The sequence below is a fragment of the Scyliorhinus torazame genome, chromosome 13, assembly GCF_047496885.1.
Source record: "Scyliorhinus torazame isolate Kashiwa2021f chromosome 13, sScyTor2.1, whole genome shotgun sequence".
In the NCBI taxonomy this organism is placed as follows: Eukaryota; Metazoa; Chordata; class Chondrichthyes; order Carcharhiniformes; family Scyliorhinidae; genus Scyliorhinus; species Scyliorhinus torazame.
Window position 1 is genome coordinate 178,834,902 of NC_092719.1, and position 20,600 is coordinate 178,855,501.

At 44.8% G+C, this 20,600-nt stretch overlaps 1 protein-coding gene across 1 annotated transcript in view; it reads left to right on the forward strand.

Moving 5' to 3' along the window:
- LOC140388398 (FYVE, RhoGEF and PH domain-containing protein 3-like) overlaps positions 1–20,600 on the forward strand; it is a 427,056-nt gene that overhangs the window by 90,867 nt on the left and 315,589 nt on the right. The window lies entirely within an intron of this gene.

The following is a 20,600-nucleotide window of genomic DNA, read 5'->3' on the forward strand; positions in this document are numbered from 1 at the left end:
GATGCAGTGGGCGGAGGAGCAGCAGGAGGGTATCCAGCGCTGCTTCAGAGAGATTAAAACGGACCTGCTAGAGCCGATGAAGGCTTCTATTGATGACCTGCTGGAGACACAGACGGCCCAGGGGGTGGCGATCCGCGAGGCTCGACAAAAGATCTCTGACAATGAGGACGAGATCTTAGGCCTGGCGGTAAAGGCGCTCCACAAGAAATGGCGGGAGCGGTTCGAGGAGATGGAGAATCGATCGAGGCGGAAGAATCTGCGGATTCTGGGCCTCCCGGAGGGGCCGGATGTGGGGGCCTATGTGGTCACCATGTTGAACTCGCTGATGGGAGCGGGGTCCTTCGAGGGGCCCCTGGAGCTGGAAGGGGCCCATAGAGTGCTGGCGAGGAGGCCCAAGGCTAACGAGCCTCCGCGGGCGGAGCTGGTGAGGTTCCATCGGTTCGTCGATCGGGAGTGTGTGCTCAGGTGGGCCAAGAAGGAGAGGAGCAGCAGGTGGGAGAACGCGGAGGTTCGAATATATCAGGACTGGAGTGCGGAGGTGGCAAAGAGGAGGGCCGGGTACAATCGACCGAAGGCGGTGCTGCTCAGGAAGGGGGTGAAGTTTGGCATGTTGCAGCCGGCGCGACTGTGGGTTACCTACAAGGACCGGCACCATTATTTTGAGTCTCCTGAGGAGGCGTGGGCCTTTGTTCAGGCCGAGAAGTTGGACACAGATTGAGGGTCGGGATGGGCGATTGAGGACTGCGGTTGATATGTTTATTTTTTTTCGAGGGGGGGGCCTTTGCATTGCTCCGGGTTTCTTTTTCTCTGTGTTTTTCTCTTTCGGGTCGGTGAGGGTGGATGGAGCGGGTTGGGCACTGTTTTGGTTGGGTTGGTCAGGGGGGCTCTTGGAGGGGGGTAGGTAAACGGAACAGGGGGGGTGGACGGTAGTGAGATGGGGCCCCGCGGGGGAGGGGGAAGCCCGAGTAGGGGGTGAGGGGACTGGGCCTGTAAAAGGAGCTGCGTCAGAGGTGGCGGGGCCTGGTAGGTGGAAAGCGTGGGCTTTTTCCCGCGCTGAAGACTGGAGGGGATGGGGCCTGGGCGGGGAAGCGAGGGTTGTTTCCCGTGCTTGGCACGGAAGGGGGAGGGGGAGAGCCTATGGATGGGGAACGGGAGAGGAGGGTGTGCCACACAATGGGAGGAGTCGAAGGAGAGGCGGGAGTGGCCGGGGTCAGCAGGAGTCAGCTGACTTGCGGAAGTGCAATGGGGGGAGTAAATCAGCTAGGATGGGTCCTAGCCGGGGGGAGGGGGGGGGGGGGGGGGGGAGTGTTGGGGTTTGGGTGGGGGGGGGGGGAATCAAGTTGCTGCTGCTAAGGTCAAGGAGGATCTGGAGCGAGTGGGGGGGGTCGAGACAGGGGTATGCCGCTGTGGGGAACGGGCCGGGTGTGGGGTGCGGGCGCGTGGTTGGCCGAGGAGGGGTCATGGCTAGTCGGCGGGGAAGGGGGGCGGGTAGCCCCCTGATCCGGCTGATAACCTGGAATGTAACGGGACTGAATGGGCCGGTTAAGCGGGCCCGAGTGTTCGCGCACCTGAAGGGGCTCAAGGCGGATGTGGTTATGCTCCAGGAGACACACCTGAAGGTGGCAGACCAGGTAAGATTAAGGAAAGGGTGGATAGGTCAGGTATTTCACTCGGGGCTGGATGCCAGGAATCGAGGGGTGGCGATCTTGGTGGGAAAGAAGGTGTCATTTGAGGCATCCAGCATTGTGGCAGATAATGGCGGTAGGTACATAATGGTAAGTGGTAAGTTGCAGGGAGAGAGGGTGGTACTGGTCAATGTGTATGCCCCTAACTGGGATGATGCGGGTTTTATGCGGTGTATGTTGGGTCGGATCCCAGACTTGGAAGTGGGGGGCCTGATAATGGGGGGAGACTTTAACACGGTGCTGCATCCGGCACTGGATTGCTCCAGGTCTAGGACGGGTAGGAAGCCGGCGGCGGCTAGAGTGCTGAGGGGGTTTATGGACCAGATGGGAGGGGTGGACCCTTGGAGATTTGCAAGGCCGGGGGCTAGGGAATTTTCATTCTTCTCACATGTCTATAAGGCTTATTCCCGAATCGACTTTTTAATTTTGAGTAGGGCGCTGATAGCGAGAGTAGAGGATACTGAATATTCGGCAATAGCCATTTCGGACCACGCCCCGCATTGGGTGGACTTGGAGATGGGGGAGGAGAGGGACCAGCGCCCGCTGTGGCGCTTGGAGGTGGGGCTGTTGGCGGACGAGGAGGTGAGCGAGCGGGTCCGAGGAAGTATAGAGAGGTACTTGGAGACCAATGACAACGGGGAGGTCTGGGTGGGGATGGTATGGGAGACACTGAAGGCGGTGGTGAGGGGAGAGCTGATCTCCATTAGGGCGCACAAGGAGCGGAGGGGGTGGGGTGAGAGGGAGAGGCTGGTGGGGGAGATGGTGAGGGTAGACAGGAGGTATGCGGAGGAGCCTGAGGAAGGATTGTTGAGGAAGAGGCGCAGCCTCCAGGCCGAATTCGACCTGGTGACCACCAGGAAGGCGGAGGTGCAGTGGAGGAAGGCCAAGGGGTTGATCTATGAGTATGGGGAAAAGGCAAGCCGGATGCCGGCGCATCAGCTTCGGAAGCGGGACGCAGCAAGGGAGATCGGGGGAGTTAAGGACAGGGGAGGGAGTGTGGTGCGGAGTGGGGTTGGCATCAATGGGGTCTTCAGGGACTTTTACGAGGAATTGCACCGATCCGAGCCCCCACGGGAGGAGGGAGAATTGGCCGCATCCTGGACCAATTGAGATTTCCAAAGGTGGAAGCGGGACTGGTGGCGGGATTGGGAGCCCCGATTGGGCTGGAGGGGCTGATCAAAGAGATAGGAAGCATGCAGGCGGGGAAGGCACCGGGGCCGGACGGTTTCCCGGTCGAATTCTATAAAATATATGGACCTGTTGGGCCCGCTGTTACTCAGGACCTTTAATGAGGCAAGGGAGGGGGGGGCTTTACCCCCGACGATGTCCCGGGCACTGATCGCCTTGACCCTGAAGAGGGACAAGGATCCCCTGCAATGTGGGTCTTACAGCCCGATTTCCTTGCTAAATGTAGATGCCAAGGTGCTGGCGAAGGTCTTAGCCACGAGGATTGAGGATTGCGTGCCGCAGATCATCCACGAAGACCAGACGGGGTTTGTGAAGGGGAGACAGTTGAACGCGAATGTGTGGAGGCTTTTGAACGTAATCATGATGCCGGCGAGGGAGGGGGGAGGCGGAGATAGTGGTGGCGATGGACACTGAGAAAGCCTTCGATAGGGTAGAGTGGGGGTACCTGTGGGAGGTGCTGAAGAGGTTTGGGTTTGGGGAGGGGTTTTCAGGTGGGTTAGGCTGTTGGATGAGGTCCTGATAGCGAGTGTGGCCACAAACAGGAGGAGGTCAGAGTACTTTCGGTTGCACCGAGGGAAGAGACATGGGTGTCCCCTGTCCCCCCCTGCTCTTCGCACTGGCGATTGAACCCCTGGCTATGGCACTGAGGGAGTCAAGGAACTGGAGGGGATTGGTGCAGGGTGGGGAGGAGCATAGGGTGTCACTTTATGCGGACAACCTGCTGCTGCTGTATGTGGCGGACCCGGTGGGAGGAATGCCAGATGTAATGAGGATTCTTAGGGAATTCGGGGACTTTTCGGGCTACAAGCTCAATATGGGGAAAAGCGAGCTGTTCGTAGTTCATCCAGGGGACCAGGATGAGTCATGGAGCATTGGATATTCCTGTATGCAGATGACCTACTTCTCTATATTATGAACCCATTATCCTCTATGGACGAGATAATGAAGCTGTTTAGGAGTTTGGGTTCCTTCTCTGGGTACAAGTTGAATTTGGACAAGAGTGAATGCTTCCGGTCAACCCCCCAGGGAGGAGAGCCCAATTGGGGACGACATTTTTTTGCCTTGCTAATACTAGCTTTCATTATCTGGGTGTTCGGGTGGCCCACAAATGGGCTTCAGTTCATGAATTAAATTATGCTAGTCTAGTTGATGGTGTTAAGTCAGACTTAGAGGTGGAAGAACCTCCCTGTGGGCAGGGTTCAGACTATTAAAATTAACAAAGTCCCGAGATTTTTATTTCTTTTATTTCTTTTTCAATGTCCCTCCATTTTTCTCCATTTTTTGTCAAGTCACCAAATTAGTGTCCTCCTTTATATGGACGGGAAGAATCCAAGGATCCATGGGACTTTGCTCCGAAGTGATAGGCAGTCAGGAGATTTACCCCTACCTAATTTATTGTTTTACTATTGAATAGCCAATATCCAGATAATGTTGTGGTTCAATTATCCTGGTTCCATATGGGAAGCGGGTTTCTGCATGGTTTCTAGCCTTGGTGCAATAGTTACTGCATCATTGCCTTTTTCTCCGGTGAGAGATTCCCCGAGTCCAGTGGTGATGTCCACCCTGAGAATTTAGAAGCAGTTCAGACAGCATATCAGCTGTTTCCTGTCTTCGCTAGCCCCCATCTGCAACCACCACTTTTTTCGGCCAGAGGATTTTGACTTAATATTTTAAGGTATGGGAGGGGAAGGGTTTGGAGAGATTTGGAGACTTGTTTGTGGAGGGCAGGTTTGCTAGTTTTAAGGAGTTGGCGGAGAAATTCCAACTGCCTGGTTCCCGTCTTTTCATAAACTCCAGATTCACAATTTTTCAGCCAGGCTTTTCTCTCCTTTCCCTTGGCTCCACCGTTGTCCCGACTGAAGAGGATTTTGGCTTCATCCAGGTCTGATCGGTGGGGGGGGGGCTATTTCGGGCATATATAGCTATATCTTCTCTGCGGAGTCAGCTCTGTTAAGTGAGGTGAGGGTGAATTGGTCTCATTCTGGATAGTGAGGTATATAGTGAGGCCCTTCACAGGGTCAACTCTGCATCTTCATGTGCTTGACTAAGTCTAATTCAATTCAAAGTGGAGCATACATAGAGTGCATCGGACTAAAGTGAGGATGAGTGGATTTTTTTTCTGGGTGAAGGAGAGGTGTGAGCGCTGCTCTTGGGGGGTCGGCTAATTACACTCCTGTTCTGATCTTGTTCCAAGTTGGTAAGCTTCTGGGCTTTATTCAACACCATATTAGAGATACTCATGTTGATTTGGATCCATGTCCACTGGTAGCCGTATTTGGGTTATCAGACATGCCAGTGCTTCAGTCGGGGGTGAAGGTGGATGACTTTGCCTTCACCTCGTTAATAGCCGGGAGAAGTGGGTCGGAGAAGGGTTCTACCTAAGATACCAGCTTTTCATTTCCTCTTTTAAGGAGCTAGTCACTATCAGCTGTTAGGGGGTTTAGTTTGGTTTTTGGGGTTGAAGTTAATGTGTGCATTTGCTTGTCTAATTTCTTCTTAAAACCAGAGTAACAAAAATAAATAAATGCCTGAATAACAATTTACACCAATAAATGTGAGGAAAATATAAGGATGGGGGAAGTTAACCAGATAAAATTATTGTACACAAATGGATGGAGCATAGGAATAATAAATTAATAATCGCTTATTGTCACAAATAGGCTTCAATGAAGTTACTGTGAAAAGTCCCAAGTCGCCACATTCCGGCGCCTGCTCGGGGAGGCTGGTACAGGAATTGAACCGTGCTGCTGGCCTTGTTCTGCATTACAAGCCAGCTATTTAGCCTACAGTGCTAATACAAGCAAATCAGATGGACAAATTTATCTGAAAGACAATCATCAAACAATCCAGTTCAGCAGGATGCCATTCGGTCCATCTGGTCTGTGACAGCTTTCAAAGAGTCCCACTTCGCTGATCTTTCCCTATAGCCCGACAATAGTTTTCTCTTCAAGCATTTATCCAATTCCCTTTGGAAGGTTCTAATCAAATCTGCTTCTACCACCCTTTCAGGTAGTGACTCCAGATCATCGCAGCTCACTGCATAGTTTCTTTTTGTTGCCAATATGCTTAAATGACGTAAACTATTACAGAGACCTGACACAAGCTGGATATTACTTGGTGCTAAATATTCCAGGCTTGAGAATCTTTAGGAAGGACAGGGATGTTAGGAAAGGCGGTGGAGTAACAATTACAATGGTGCAATGAAGACTTGAGCAAAGATACCAATTGGAAACGTCGGGCAGAATGAAGACGCATCAAGGACACAGGATCCCAGTGGGAATGTCTGCAGCAGAACGCTGGAATGTGATTTAGTGATGTGATGTATCAGAGTTCAGAGAAAAATGCAGCAAAAGCGATGCTGTAGTTAGAATGGGTGAATTTAATTTTCTCACAGACTGGGCGAAACAGAAGTCACAAAGGCAGCAAATGTCTGGAGTGCAGTTGGGACAGATTTCTGGTTTAGAATTGAGAAGGAAACATGCCATTAGAAATGAGTAGTGAGCCAGAACGAGTTAACACGTATCCTATCATTGAATTTGATACAGAGTTTGAGAGGAGGATTACGTTTTTCAGTTAAGCAAGGAAAACTTCAAAAGGATGAAAACTTAAACAACAGCTGTAAACCTGCAGACAAGTGGTGGGATGCGTTCAAATAAATATTTGGTACAATCCATACCCTTAAAAGGCAAAAGTTCCACTTGTGCAGCGAAGCAACTGTTGTCAATAAATTGGGTAAGAGATGGTATCAGGCTTAAAGAAAGGCTTACACAAGGAAAGTTGAACCCCAGTCAACTGGGTGTGCTATAAAAACTTGTAAAGGAATATAAAGGAAGCAATAAGTAATGCACAAGGGGAGTAAAACACTTGGAACAGTGAATCTAACAGGAAAGGTTTTTACATATTGAAGAGTAGCAAAATGGGAGTGGGCACATTAAATTCAGACAGATGCAATACTATAATACTATAATTGACAATACTATAATTGACAATGAAGGAATTGCAGTCTTGTAACAAGCATCTCCTATCTGAAATGGAGTTGAATTTTTTGAGCAGATCAGAAACATAATGGATGAGGGTTTGGCAATGGATATTGTCTACTTAACCTTCCAGAAGCCATTTGATAAGGTTTTGGAAGAAGAGATTAAAGCAACAATGGAAGTGGATGAAATTTGAGACAACCTTGTGACGTGGGTTGGAAATTCATGGAAGGTAGGAGACTGAGCAGGGATAAAGAAAACTTATTCAGGATGTGACAAGTTGTGTTCCCCAGGGACCTGTAACTGGGACCTCAGCTTTTCACCACATAGTTCAACGATTTGGATGTACAATTCTCTAATCTTCCAAGTTTGCATATGGGTGAAGTTGTTCCAAAGGAACACTTGATGTCAGTGGGCAATGTCATGAACCACGCTGATATTATGATCCCCTTGGGGGCCAAGGGCTGTGCTCCATTCAATTTCCCCCTGACACATGAACTCCCCCAGTAATTGGGGCGGGCTTCCCCTTGACAAGGAGAAACTACTCTTTGTAAAAACCCTGACCTGGGTTCATTTCTACTCTACAGTGTGTTCCTGTTGTCTTTCCTGTTTGGGTTTTACAGCATCCCAAATTGGAACACCGGGTTGTGGGATTCTATAATTTTGTTTTTGGAACAGTGTGAGGAGTCGAGTAAAACCCCAGTAAGAATAAGCAGTCCAGTCGTCGTGCAAACAATTATTAAAGACTATTTATTAAATTAATGAGAATAAAAATACACACCAACAGGATGATACTGCGTTAAGACAATTATTTCTGTGAATGATTAAACACACAGTTTAAATAGAATGCACCCCTTGTTCCAAAAATGTATCTACCATCCCTGAACTCAAGATTTCCCCTTTCCCCAAGCAACTTCCAAATTAAATAAATCTGTAAGCCAAGACCAGTTTATGGTTACCACTGTACAAGGAAGATAATCATTGCTGGGAAACATCCAGTCCTGGTCCAGCGAAGGTATGTAAACTGCCTTTACAAAGGTTTCTGTACTGCCTTGGCGCTAATACTTAGAGGCTGTCAGATGTAAAACCAGCCTCCAGGCTGCTAGATGTAAACTGGCCTGCCTGCTTCTGAGGGTGCTGGCAATTATACGATTTCTCCCCTTTGATTCTGCATTCTGCCTCTATCAGATTCCTTGACTTTAGAGATTAGCATGTGTATACATAATAGGTAAGCTGCTTGCACTAATAGTCGATTCAAGCCTATTCTATCTTTGATGCCTGCTAATCTCGTTACTGGAAAAGACACGTCTCACCCTGCCTTTTGACTACGGGCTACTGCTGTCGCTGGACAGATTTTTACCTGTTGCTGGGCAGATCGTATCCTATTATGTCTTGTTAAATTTGTGTTACTGCTATTACTAAGAAAATCCATGACAGCAAAGCAATGACAAATTGAGTTCAACATCACACAAGAAAACTGATGATTTGGTCTTTATAACATTGCTTTTTGTGGAAGTTGTTGCGTGCATATTGGCTGCTGCATTTCACACATGATAATAGTGATGACACTTAGAAAGTACTTCATTGTAAAGTGCTTTGAGATGTATGGTGGTCATGAAAAGCGCTGTAAAAATGCAGTTCTAATGCAAGTTTTTCTTTTTTAATGAAGGAAAGTGTCAAGTCATCTACTCTTGGGACCTGAGAAAGACAAATTGGAGTATTTTCTTAATGGTGAGAAGCTAGTAACTGGAGGAGCAAGAGTTTTAGTACACAAATCACAAAGACACAAAGTAATCAAAACAATTGATGAGATTGTTGTTAAGTAATGGGTTAAGAGACATTCCAATTAGTTGTCTCATTTATGTTAAGTATCCAATACTTGACACTGATATGTAAAGGGGCTTCAGGTGGCCTTTGTGTCAGGTGATGTGAAGATCGAGTTTTGTGCAGTCTGTTAAAGTGAAATAAAGGTGTTTGTAAAAAGGAGCAGTACCTTTGACTCTTTATACAACAGCAGCTAAACGTCTAATAAATGGTAGCAGAGGATGGTTGCTGTGCAAATGTGAAGGGTTGAAAGATACAACTTTTCCAGACCAAACCAAGGAGTGAGTGAGAAGAAAAAAAAAGATATATGGCTGAACCCAGGATAAAGATGGCTGGATATGACTATCCTCCCTTATTTTCTGAAAGGGGATCGTACGACCAATGGAGAAGTGCAGTTTATATGTGGACTAAGTAACTGCCTTGGGAAAGAGAAAACAAGGTATGGCATTGGCTCTTTCTCTACCTTATGACAGTAAAATCCGAAGCAAAGTGTTTTCTGAGCTGGAATTGTAAGAGTTGTACTCAGAAGAAAGTCTGGGGACTCTATTATGTTATATGGATAAGATTTATAAAAAGGATGACTTGTTAAGTGCATATGAAGCATTGTCGGATTTTGATAGGTTCCGAAAAATAGAGGATTTCTCCATGGAAGACTATATAATGGAATTTGGCAGACTATATAAAAGGCTGCAGAAACAACCTGGAATTTCCACAGTCTGTGTTGGCCTTTAAATTACTTGACTGTGCTAGAGTGAGCAAAATGGATAGGCTCCTGGTTTTGACAGGAGTTCAGTTTGCGGATAAGGATACCTTATTCGATCAGATGACAGAAGCTTTAAAAAGGTTTCTGGGGAAACATTCGATTCCGATGGCTCTGATGACCCAAATAGATCAGTCTGCAATAAAGCAGAATATGGAAGATGCACTACTAACAGGATGGCGAAATTGCACAGCTACTAACAGGGCCCAAGAGTATAAAGGAGATCGGGACCTGGAAATTATGAAGGCAGAAACCCAGTTAGAACCTACAACAGGAAGATGAACCCCAGAAATGCCTGGGATATGATAAATCGATGTTTTCGATTTGACTCTCAATACCATTATGCTTTCAACTGTCCAACACGTTATAATAGTGTTTGAAGTGACATATCACACGGAAGAGTCAGAAGAGGAAAAAGATAGTGACCAGAAAGAAGGCATTGTCCAATTAACAAGCAGTTTTACGCCGGTAATGAGGGTGTTGGTTGCAGAATCCTTCAATTGTGCTGTATTGGGCAGTGGCTGCACATCTGCTGTGTGTGGAATTGACTGGTTAAAATGTTACCTGGACTCCTTGACTGCTGAAAATCATAACAAGGTTAAGGAATTTGAAAGTTCCGCAAGTTTCAGGTTTGGGGATGATAATACTCTGAAGTTGCTGAAAAGAGTGGTGATCGCTTGCAATATTGCCAGAGTGAACCATTTCATTAGCACGGATGTTGTATAAGTGAGATAACTTTGCTTCTGAACAGACCGTCAATGACGAAAGCACACATGAAACGGGATATGAACAGGATAAGGCAACAGTTTTTGGAAAGACAGTGGTCTTACAATTTACACTATTGTATTCCATTACTGACAAATAATATTTCAAGTACAGTTGCTAAGGATGTTTTAATGGCAGTTGAAAATGGGACTTTAGCTGATAAAAAGCTTGTTGTATTAAAACTGCATAGGTAATTTGCGCATCCGTCTCCTCGGAGGCTGAAAAATTTATTAAAGGATGCAGGGGGAGGCTGAAAAATTTATTAAAGGATGCAGGGGTAAGGGATGAAGACTATACTAAGCTGATAGAACAGGTTAGTGATTGTTGTGAAGTTTGTCGGAAGTACAGAAGGACACCAGCACGACCGATAGTAACCCTACCTTTGGCCAGAGATTTTAACGACATTGTGGCCATGGACCTTAAGATCTGGGATAAAGCCAGTCATATATTTATTTTGCATTTTGTAGATTTAGCAACCAGATTTAGTCAATCAACAATTGTCCGAAGTAAAGAAAAGAGAGTAATTCTGGACCAAATCGTGGAAAAATGGATAGGGACAGGAATGGGCCCACTGGCAAAATTTCTTTCGGACAATGGGGGAGAATTTGCTAATGATAAGTTTAGGGATGTGTGTGAAAACGTGAATATCACAGTTATGAATACGGCTGCGGAACGCCCATTTAGTAATGGTGTGTGTGAAAGAAACCATGCGGTAATAGATGACATGCTCTGGAAAATGTTGGCAGATAGACCAAACTGCAAGCTAAATTCAGCTTTAGCATGGGCGGTACATGCAAAGAATTCATTGCAGATAGTTGGGGGCTATAGTCCCTATCAATTAGAGTTTGGTAGAAATCCTAAAATTCCGTCCATTTTAGATGACCAGCCTCCAGCTTGGGAAGGGACTACAATTAGCTCTGCCTTTGCCGAGCAGTTAAATGCATTACATAGCAGTAGAAAAGCTTTTTTGGAAGCAGAAGTCTCTGAAAGAATTCGCAGAGCTTTAAGACATAATGTACGGCCATCAAATGCCATTTATTTGCAAGGAGACATAGTATACTAGAAGAGAGACAATTTTAATGAATGGAAAGGCCCAGGGAAGATCATAGGCATAGATGGCAAAACAATTATTTTGCAACATGGTAATCAAACTGTTAGGGTCCATTCATCAAGGATAATGGGTACAGGTTACAAATTTTCAAATTTAGACAGAGCAGACAGACATGACGAGGAACCAGAGTCATCTGGTACGCACGTGTTACAGAACTATGAGGAGCAATTAACTGATATAGACAGGGTTTCTGTAGAGAAACACAACACTTCTGATGAATTAGAACAGGCCATTTTTCTGAAAGGACAACTGCCAAATGTTGAGTACAAAAATGAATGATCCCAAAGTGGAAGACATAATAAGAGCAAATAAAGCATTGGCCAAACTAAAAATGCAGGAGCGTGTTTTGAGGTTCTCTGTTTTAGGTGACCTTAGGCACTTGAAACTCATCGTTTATAGTGATGCGTCCTATGCAAATTTATGTGATGGTGTTTCAAGCGCAAGAGGTTTTATAATTTTCCTTTTGGGGAACAATGGTAAATGTTGCCCTCTTGTGTGGGAAACAAAGAAAATAAGTAGAATGGTCAAAAGCACTTTGATTGCTGAGACGTTAAGCCTTGTGGAGGTGGTGGAAATGGCCTTTTATCTGTCTCAGATATTGACAGGAATTTTAAGATTCGGAGATTTGGGTAATATACCTATTGACTGTCACATTGACAATAAATCCCTGTGGGAAAATGTGCACTCTACAAAAAGTGTCAATGAAAAAAGGTTAAGGATAGACATCGCAAGTTTGAAGCAGATGTTGGACAGAGGGGAAATAGCAAAAATTAAATGGGTCGACAGTAGCTGTCAATTGTCCGACTGTTTTACAAAAGAGGGGCTAGCTCACAGAAACCTTTGGATATTGTTAATGAAGAGCGCCTGTTTCTGTGACTTTTTTTCTTCCAAAAATGAAAAAAAAAAGACGGGGGGGGGGGGGGGGGAATTGCGTGTGTGTTTTTGAGTTTCTTGTCATTTTGTTTTCACCTAATAATTTTTTTCTCCAAGGAAGGGGAGACTGTTAAGTAATGAGTTAAGAGACATTCCAATTAGTTGCTTCATTTACGTTAAGTATCCAATAATTGACATTGATATGTAAAGGGGCTTCAGGTGCCCTTTGTGTCAGGTGATGTGAAGATAGAGTTTGGTGCAGAGTGAAATAAAGGTGTTTATAAAAAGGAACACTACCTTTGACTCTTTATACACAACAGCAGCTAAACGACTAACAATTGTACCCTTTATCTCAAGGGGGCTACAGTACAAAGTGGAGAAAGTTATGCTTTAGTTGTACAGAGCTTTAGCCTGGTCCCATCTGGAGAGTTCAGATCTATACACTGCATCTCAAACTAGATGTATTGGCTTGAATGATGCTGCACAGATTCACCGGAATTATATTTATATTTACGTATTATATTGACAGAATTATAATGTGAAGACGGTTTACATAAACTTGGCTTGTATTTCTGAGTACAGGTGGTTAAGGTATTTAAAATGGCAAAAAGGATTAGATAGAAAACCTGTCTCCTCTGGTGGGGGCATCTAGAACAAGGGGACAAAATGTTAAAATTATATTTAGGTACGAGATCAGTCAGCACTTCCATCCAAAGGGTGATAGAAATTGGAACACTTACCCCCAAAAGAATCAATTGGAATTAAAGACCAAAATAGATTTCTGACCGTTAAGGATATTGAGGAATCGCAATCAAACGTGATAAATTTAGTTGACGTACAGATCAGTAGTGGTCTGTTTGAATGGAATAACAGGCTTCATTTTTGAATTACATCTGTTTGAAACCTTATTTTGGACATTGTGTGTGCGTGTGAGACAGCCGGTAAAGCAGGGTTATATTGAGAGTTTGATGTCAGGGCATATGGTCTTATGTGGAGTTGAGGATTATGTCAGATCAACAATGATCTCATTGAATGGCGGAGCAAACTCGATGAGCCGAGTGGTCTAACTTCTGCTCCTATGACTTATGGTCTTATGGCACGCAGGCATAATCTAGATCCATTTTAACATTGTACTTTCTCTCCTTCTTTGTATATTTCGATTATAAATTCATATGCCCATTTATATTTCTGTTGATGCACCAATTACACTCTCCTATGGCTGGTGGGGCTACAGTGCCCCCACTAGTTGGGGGGGGGGGGGCATTACTGTATGATTAATTTATCGAGGCATTGTTAATACAGGCATATAAATTTAAAATGAGAATAGTCATTTGGAAGTTGGAAGTAAAATTTTTGAAATGTTACCAGTTGATCTCGTGTGACACTGATCATGAAGAATTCATGCCAAGTTCAGTGTTCAGGCTGCAGGTTTAGGGGAGTTGCCAGGAGGGAGAGTGGTTACAAGTCACATGCGACCCTGGGCTTATAAATAAAGACAAAGAGTACAAAAGCAAGGAGGTTATGGCGAGCTTTTTATGAAACATTGGTTCAACCTAATCTGGAGTCCAATTCTGGGCACCGCACGTTATGAAGGATATGACAACTTTGGAGAGGGTGCAGAGATGATGAGAAGACTTTGTAGAGGGTGCAGGGATGATGTGAAGACTTTGGAGAGGGTGCAGGGATGATGTGAAGACTTTGGACAGGGTGCAGGGATGATGGGACCTCAGTTACAGATTGGAAAAGCTTGGATAGGAGATTGTTCAAAGGAGACTCAAGTGTTTAAAATCCTAGGGGTCTAGACCGAGTAATTACAGATAATTTATTTCCATTGGAAGAAGGGTCAAGAACAAAAGGACACTGAGGTGATTGTCTTTTTCTTTTCGACTGATGGGAGAAAAACTGTTTGTGTAGTGGAGTGGGTCGGATCTCTAATATGCTGCTGGAGGAGGATTCAACCTTAACTTTCAAAAGGGAATTGGGTATGCACCTGAAGAGAGATTTGTAGGGCAATGGGGAAATAGAGGAGGAGTGGGACTTAGCTCCCTTCCTCTTGCAAAAAGCAGGCACGAGCATGATGGCCTGAATGGCCACCTTCTTTGCTGGAGCCATTCTATCATTCTGAGAAGAGCAAGGAATCGAGCAGTTGTGTTTTATTCATAGTCATTCATGGGATGTGGATGATGCTGACTGGGCCAGCATTGATTGCCCATCGCTGGATGCCTTTGAACTGAGTGGCTGGCTCGGGTATTTCGGAGGCCATTTAAGAGTCCATCACAGTGCTGCGGGTCTGGAGTCACGTGTAGGCTGGAGGAGGTAAGGGTGGCAGGTGACTTGATGGAAACATGGACGATCCTGAGGGGTCTTGACAGGGTGGATGTGGAGAGGATGTTTCCTCTTGTGGGAGAATCTAGAACTAGGGGTCACTGTTTAAGAAGCAAAGCGGAACAGAAAACACGAGAGTTATATAGAATTTGGATTTCTGGAGCTCAGGTGATGGATGGTCACAAGTATGCTGACAAATTAACAATTGGAAATGCTGTTCAAACTGATGCTCCTAGAATGGATGGCATATTGTTGAAATTTTCTGATAGTTCACATTTTATGATAGGGGGCAGCACGGTAGCACAGTGGGTAGCACTGTTGTTTCACAGCACCAGGGTCCCAAGTTCGATTCCTGGTTTGGGTCACTGTCTGTGCGGAGTCTGCACGTTCTCCCTGTGTCTGCGTGGGTTTCCTCCGGGTGCTCCGGTTATCCTCCCACAAGTCCCGAAAGACGTGCTGTTAGGTAATTTGGACATTCCAAATTCTCCCTCTATGTATCCGAGCAGGCGCAAGAATGTGGCAACTAGGGGCTTTTCACAGTAACTTCATTGCAATGTTAATGTAAGCCTACTAGTGACAATAAAGATTATTATTATTATTTATAGCTCCAGACTGCAACATGTAAAAGTACATGTTGCCATGAACTGTATTGGGTTGCTTAATTGGAATTAGTGGCAGGTGCAGCCTTTTATTTAAGAACTGTTTAACTGATAACCGTAAAGCTATTTCTTTGATAATGTGGTTACTTGTGTGTTTAAATTAAAGTTTGTATAAACATAAAAGATACCTTTTGGTCAGAGTCATCACTACTGGGGTGAAGAATCCTTTTCTCTCAGTTTTACAAATTTAAAATAGTGCTTGGGATTCTCATCTGGTATCTGAACAAAAAAAGTTGGGGTCTGGTCCAGTATCCGAACAATCATAGCTGTCTGCTTTCAGATGGATACAAGCAACACAGCAATAATAGTGAGGGAAGGAAAAGAAAGAGATCAGTTGCAGTGGGAATACGAGCTATCCCCATTCCCCCCTCCTGCTGCCTGGATCTGTGTGCTTTTTTTTCCTGTTTGTTTGTTCTTGGGGAAGGTGACCTGTGATTCAAGATGAGTCTTTGTTTGGGTGGGGCAGGGGGAGGTCAACAGGGAGCCTTCTTCACAGAACAAGAGAGGTGAGGGCGGATAGGAGATAGGTGGTGGGTGGTGGTGGTGGGGGGGGGGGGGGGGGGTTCAGTGGTATAGCCTTTGGGCAGCATGCTGGCAAGTAATGCTGGTGAATGGAAGTGAGGTAGGGGAGAAGGCCGAGAGAGGTGGCCGGAGGGTGGGGGTGGGGGGGATAGAGAGGGTGACGCAATGAGGTGAGGTGGGGGAAGAATCATGGTCGGGGAGGAGAATCTTGGATGGGCCAGGTATGGGGTGAAATTAACGGGGCTAGAACCAAAAGGGGAGGATGGTGGACGGTAGAGAGGAATGGAGACGCAAGCCCCTGGTAAGGCTGTTAACTCGGAACATGCAAGTGCAAAATGGACCGGTCAAAAGATCACGGGTCTTTGTGCACCTCAGGAGCTTGAAAGGGGAGGTGGTCCTTCTCAAAGAAACACACCTCCGCGTGAAGGACCAGGTTAGGCTAAGGAAAGGGTGGGTTGGAAAAGATCAAATATGAGTTGAGTTCAGCGGAGAATTTAAAGGAGAGATGGGGGATGTTCATGACCATGTTTGAGGAATTGTTCAAGGCGGGGAGTGGGTGGGGGGGGGGGGAAGGAAGGGAGAGGGAGGGTGAAAAAGGGTGAAAATTTGTACAAACTGTATAGTTTGTTGGGAAGCTTGTTTCCTGAACTGTTTGTGTTGTAACTTTTCATGTATGTTTGTAATAAAATACATCTTTTAAAAAGTGGAATCGCCACCAACAGCTGATGTTCAAACAGAAAATGGGGCAGAGATTTGGTGTGGTCAGAAGTCCACAAGGCTGTCCAATGGAAAGATGAGATGCTGCTCCTTAAGCTTATATGAACTTCATTTGAACAGGCATAGGAGGGAGTGAGGTAGAGAATTAAAATCGCAACCAATCGGAAGTTCTGGATCATGCCTACAGATTGATAGGGGTGTTCCTAATGGTGGAAAATTTTTGGTTACGACTCTGGGTACTAGCATTGCATGGCATGGAAGAATGTTGTTGGAATATGCTCCACCACAACACAGGCTTCAATGCCCAAATTTAGATAATTATCTGTAAGACCCTTTCATCTACTCATTAACACGACTGACTATTTGAATTCCAAATCCGTGACTGGGTGTCATGAGTGTCCCTTTAAGAACGGTTTTGTTTTACCACATGGCTTGTAGCACGGCTTCAATGATGTCATTTTTGGGTGGAGCTGGGCTGTGGCTGTCAAGTGAGAGGGGGTTTAGTGTTTTGGTTTCCGTTTTGGTTTGTTTGTTTGGAGTGCAGAAGAAGAAGCACTGCGTTAAACTGCAGGAAGTTTCTCTGTTTTCTCTGTTTAATTTTAAAGCTGTTCCAGTGAGCTGAAAGCACATTGGGTGTGGAAAACTACCTTGGTAACCTTTAAGCTAGAGTTGCTTTCCGGAAGGAGTTTTGAATCTGCTGGTTGGAAACTGAACCAGAATCTCAGGGAAAGGACCAGTCCCATTCGAGTGAGGTTACAGTGTGCCGGGTCACGCCCTTGAATGGGATTTTGGCTTATTGGATTTTGGATTGGATTGGAACAGCTAAAGGGGATTCATTGAGTTATATACATAGATTACTACAGCTGTTGTGTGTTTCTTTTAAGTTGTAATTGATAAATTCTTGCTAAGTGTTATATATAAGTTAACTACATTCTTATAATAAAATTTGTTTTGATGAAAGCACCTACAGTCTGATGAATCACCCCTGAAGTGAAGGTTCTTGTGCTCATCCTAGCCAAATTCAATATAAAAGTTTTAGGACATGTGAGCTTCTTAATACACTTTGGAGTTTCTAAGCCCTGGCCCATAACACTGGGACAAAACTTTTAAAGCATTACATTTTAAGCCTCGAGCTGAAATGATCAGCAGTTTGGGCAGTATGTTAAATAATCTTGAAATCTTACATTACACCTGTTTTCATAGAAAAAGTTTAGTATTTGAAACTGCAAAACTTTTTTAAGAATTAACTTTTTTTTTTAAAAAGTATCTTTATTTTAAGAAAATCAACAGTCAAAAGTTTTTTTTTTTTTTACAACTTCGAAAGCTCCCACAAAAAAAATGAAATTAAGTCAACAAACAGGTTATTAAGTTCAATGCAAGTTTCCGAAGTCTTTTTTTTGATAAACAATTTTATTAAGACATTTTGGCACAATAAACAACAATAATATAAAACAGTGTGAAAAAAACAGTCGTTAAAGTGCAAGAAACCTAGCTCCCCTCCCACAAGGACCAGCCTAACTACTCCCCTAACCTACGTTGCCCTAACCCCCCCCCCCCCCTCCCCGCTGACGATTAATTTTCCGCGAAGAAGTCGATAAATGGTTGCCACCTCCGGGCGAACCCAAACAGTGACCCTCTCAAAGCGAACTTAATCTTCTCCATACCGAGAAAGCTCGCCATATCTGATAGCCAGGCCTCCGACTTCCGAGGTTTTGAGTCCCTCCATGCCAGCAGAATTGATGCCGGGCTACCAGGGAAGCAAAGGCCAAAATGTCAACCTTGCTCTCCTCCTGGACTCCCGGGTCCTCCGAAACCCCAAAAATAGCCACCTCTGGACTCATCACCACCCCTGTTTTCAGTACCCGGGACATAACATCCGCGAACCCCTGCCAGTACCCCCTGAGTTTTGGACATGCCCAAAACATGTGGACATGGTTCGCAGGTGCATCTGTCCTCCAATCCGAAAAATTTACTCATCCAGGCCACTGTGATGTGGAGCCGGTGGACGACCTTAAATTGAATCAGGCTGAGCCTGGCGCATGTTGCGGTCGCGTTTACCTTGCTCAACGCCTCCGCCCATATGCCCTCTTCTATCTCCCCTCCGAGCTCCTCTTCCCACATAAGCTTCAGCTCCTCGGTCTGTGACTCCTCCGTTCCCATAAGTTCTTTATATATATCCGAGACCCTCCCCTCCCCCACCCATCCACTGGACACTACCCTGTCATGGATCCCCCTGAGTGGCAGGTGTGGGAAGGACGGAATCCGTCTGCGTAGAAAGTCCCGCACCTGCAGGTACCTGAACTCAATCCCTCTCGCCAGCCCATATTTCTCCTCTAATGCCCTCATGCTCGGGAAGCTCCCTTCCAAGAACAAATTCCCCATCCTCTCAATCCCAGCCCTCCGCCATGCTCGGAACCCACCATCCATATTCCCCGGGGCAAACCGGTGATTGTCGCAAAAAGAATTAACTTTTAAATGAACCTTGAGACTGTGTATAGATTAAGTCATGCTGAACTATAGTTTATAAAAAGGGGCAAAACATTATTCAGTGTATATTAATCACTGGTTGCCTCATTTTCCTAAAGCAGCTTTTGAGCTTGAAGATTGTCTTTCTTTTTATTTATAAGACTATAACATATAAGGAATTTGTTTCAGTGTATTTAGTATTGTCATTTTTATTTAATAAAAATGAACTTAATTTTTTTAAAGAGGGCAGCATAGTGGTTAACACTGCTGCCTCACCCTGTCAGGGACCCGGGTTCGATTCCAGCCTTGGGTGACTGTGTGGAATTGGCACTTTCTTCTCTTGTCTGCGTGAGTTTCCTCGAGGTGTTCCTGTTCCTTCCCACAGTCCAAATATGTGTAGTTTAGGTGGATTGGTGATGCTAAATTGCCCCTTAGTGTCCTAAAGGTTAGCTGGGGTTACGAGGATAGGGCCTAGGAAGTGTGCTCTTTTGGAGGGAGGGTGCAGACTCGATGCGCTTGAATGGCTTCCTTCTTAAGTGTAGGGATTCTATCATTAAATACTGTTGCCTATTTTGAAAGAAAGCTTTCTGTTCACTTTCTAACCAATTAGATTATCAAATAAACAGGGCAGTCAGTTGACTCAAGAAGAAATCTAAGGGTTGTCCCATTTTGTCAGCTTTGTTGGGATTAGTATGAATGTGGATTGTAAAAAATTAAAAATTGGAAAACATGTGGTATTTATTGAACTTGAGCATTAAATTGTATTATTCATTCGGACCAATAATGTAATAAATGTACTATTGGAAATCAATTTACTCACCTGAAAAGGAAGAGTAAACTAATTATTATTAATCTGACTAAAAGGTCACATTTTCAACCAGTTGGAAGCTCAGCTACATTGATGATGTCTGTCAGATGGAAAGTCCATGAATCCTGATGAACGTTGCTTGTTTATTCAGGCCCAAATAAATGTATTTAAGCCACTTGTGTTTCCTTGGTTTAAATCAAAAAGATTAGATGAGAATTTGATCATACTTGGAAAGTAAAGATTTGTAATTGGTATCTGATCTGGGCATATTTGAATTTTCTACTTTATTGCATTGAGTATCGGTCATATAAAATAACATTCACCAGTAAGTGCGGAGATGTGCTCAGAACCTCCCCATACCAGCCTCCCCGACCAGGGGCCGGAATGTGGCGACTAGGAGCTTTTCACAGTAACTTCATTTGAAGCCTACTTGTGACAAGCGATTTTCATTTTTCAAAAGAGAGCTGTAAAGAAAGTAATTTTAGCAAACCTATTGTTGCTGACTTGTGTGCTTTTGTGCTTCTTTGCTATCTCAAATTGTCCCCCCCACAGTGCACATCCATTTTTACCTCCTGTTTTGCCCACTCACTGTAATCACCTGCTAGCCAGAAGCAAGTGGCTGCTTGAAAATGTCTTTTACATTTTGAAGCATGTTTGTGTGAAATCGCTGTGCTTTTTTGGCACAGATAAAATGATTTTTGATGGTGAAGTGAAGCCACTGTCCAACAATTGTTTTTGAGGGTTTGGTTTGCATTTTCTAAAATAACGTGTATAAAAAATTGACATCTTGAATGCTGATCTGAAATAATCCAGAATTAACATTCCTTAAAACTGTGCAATAAGCCTGGAAATCTCTCTCACCTTTTGTTTAAATACGTTAGCTGAATCATTTATTTTTGCTACCTGAGCGTGGTAATGCC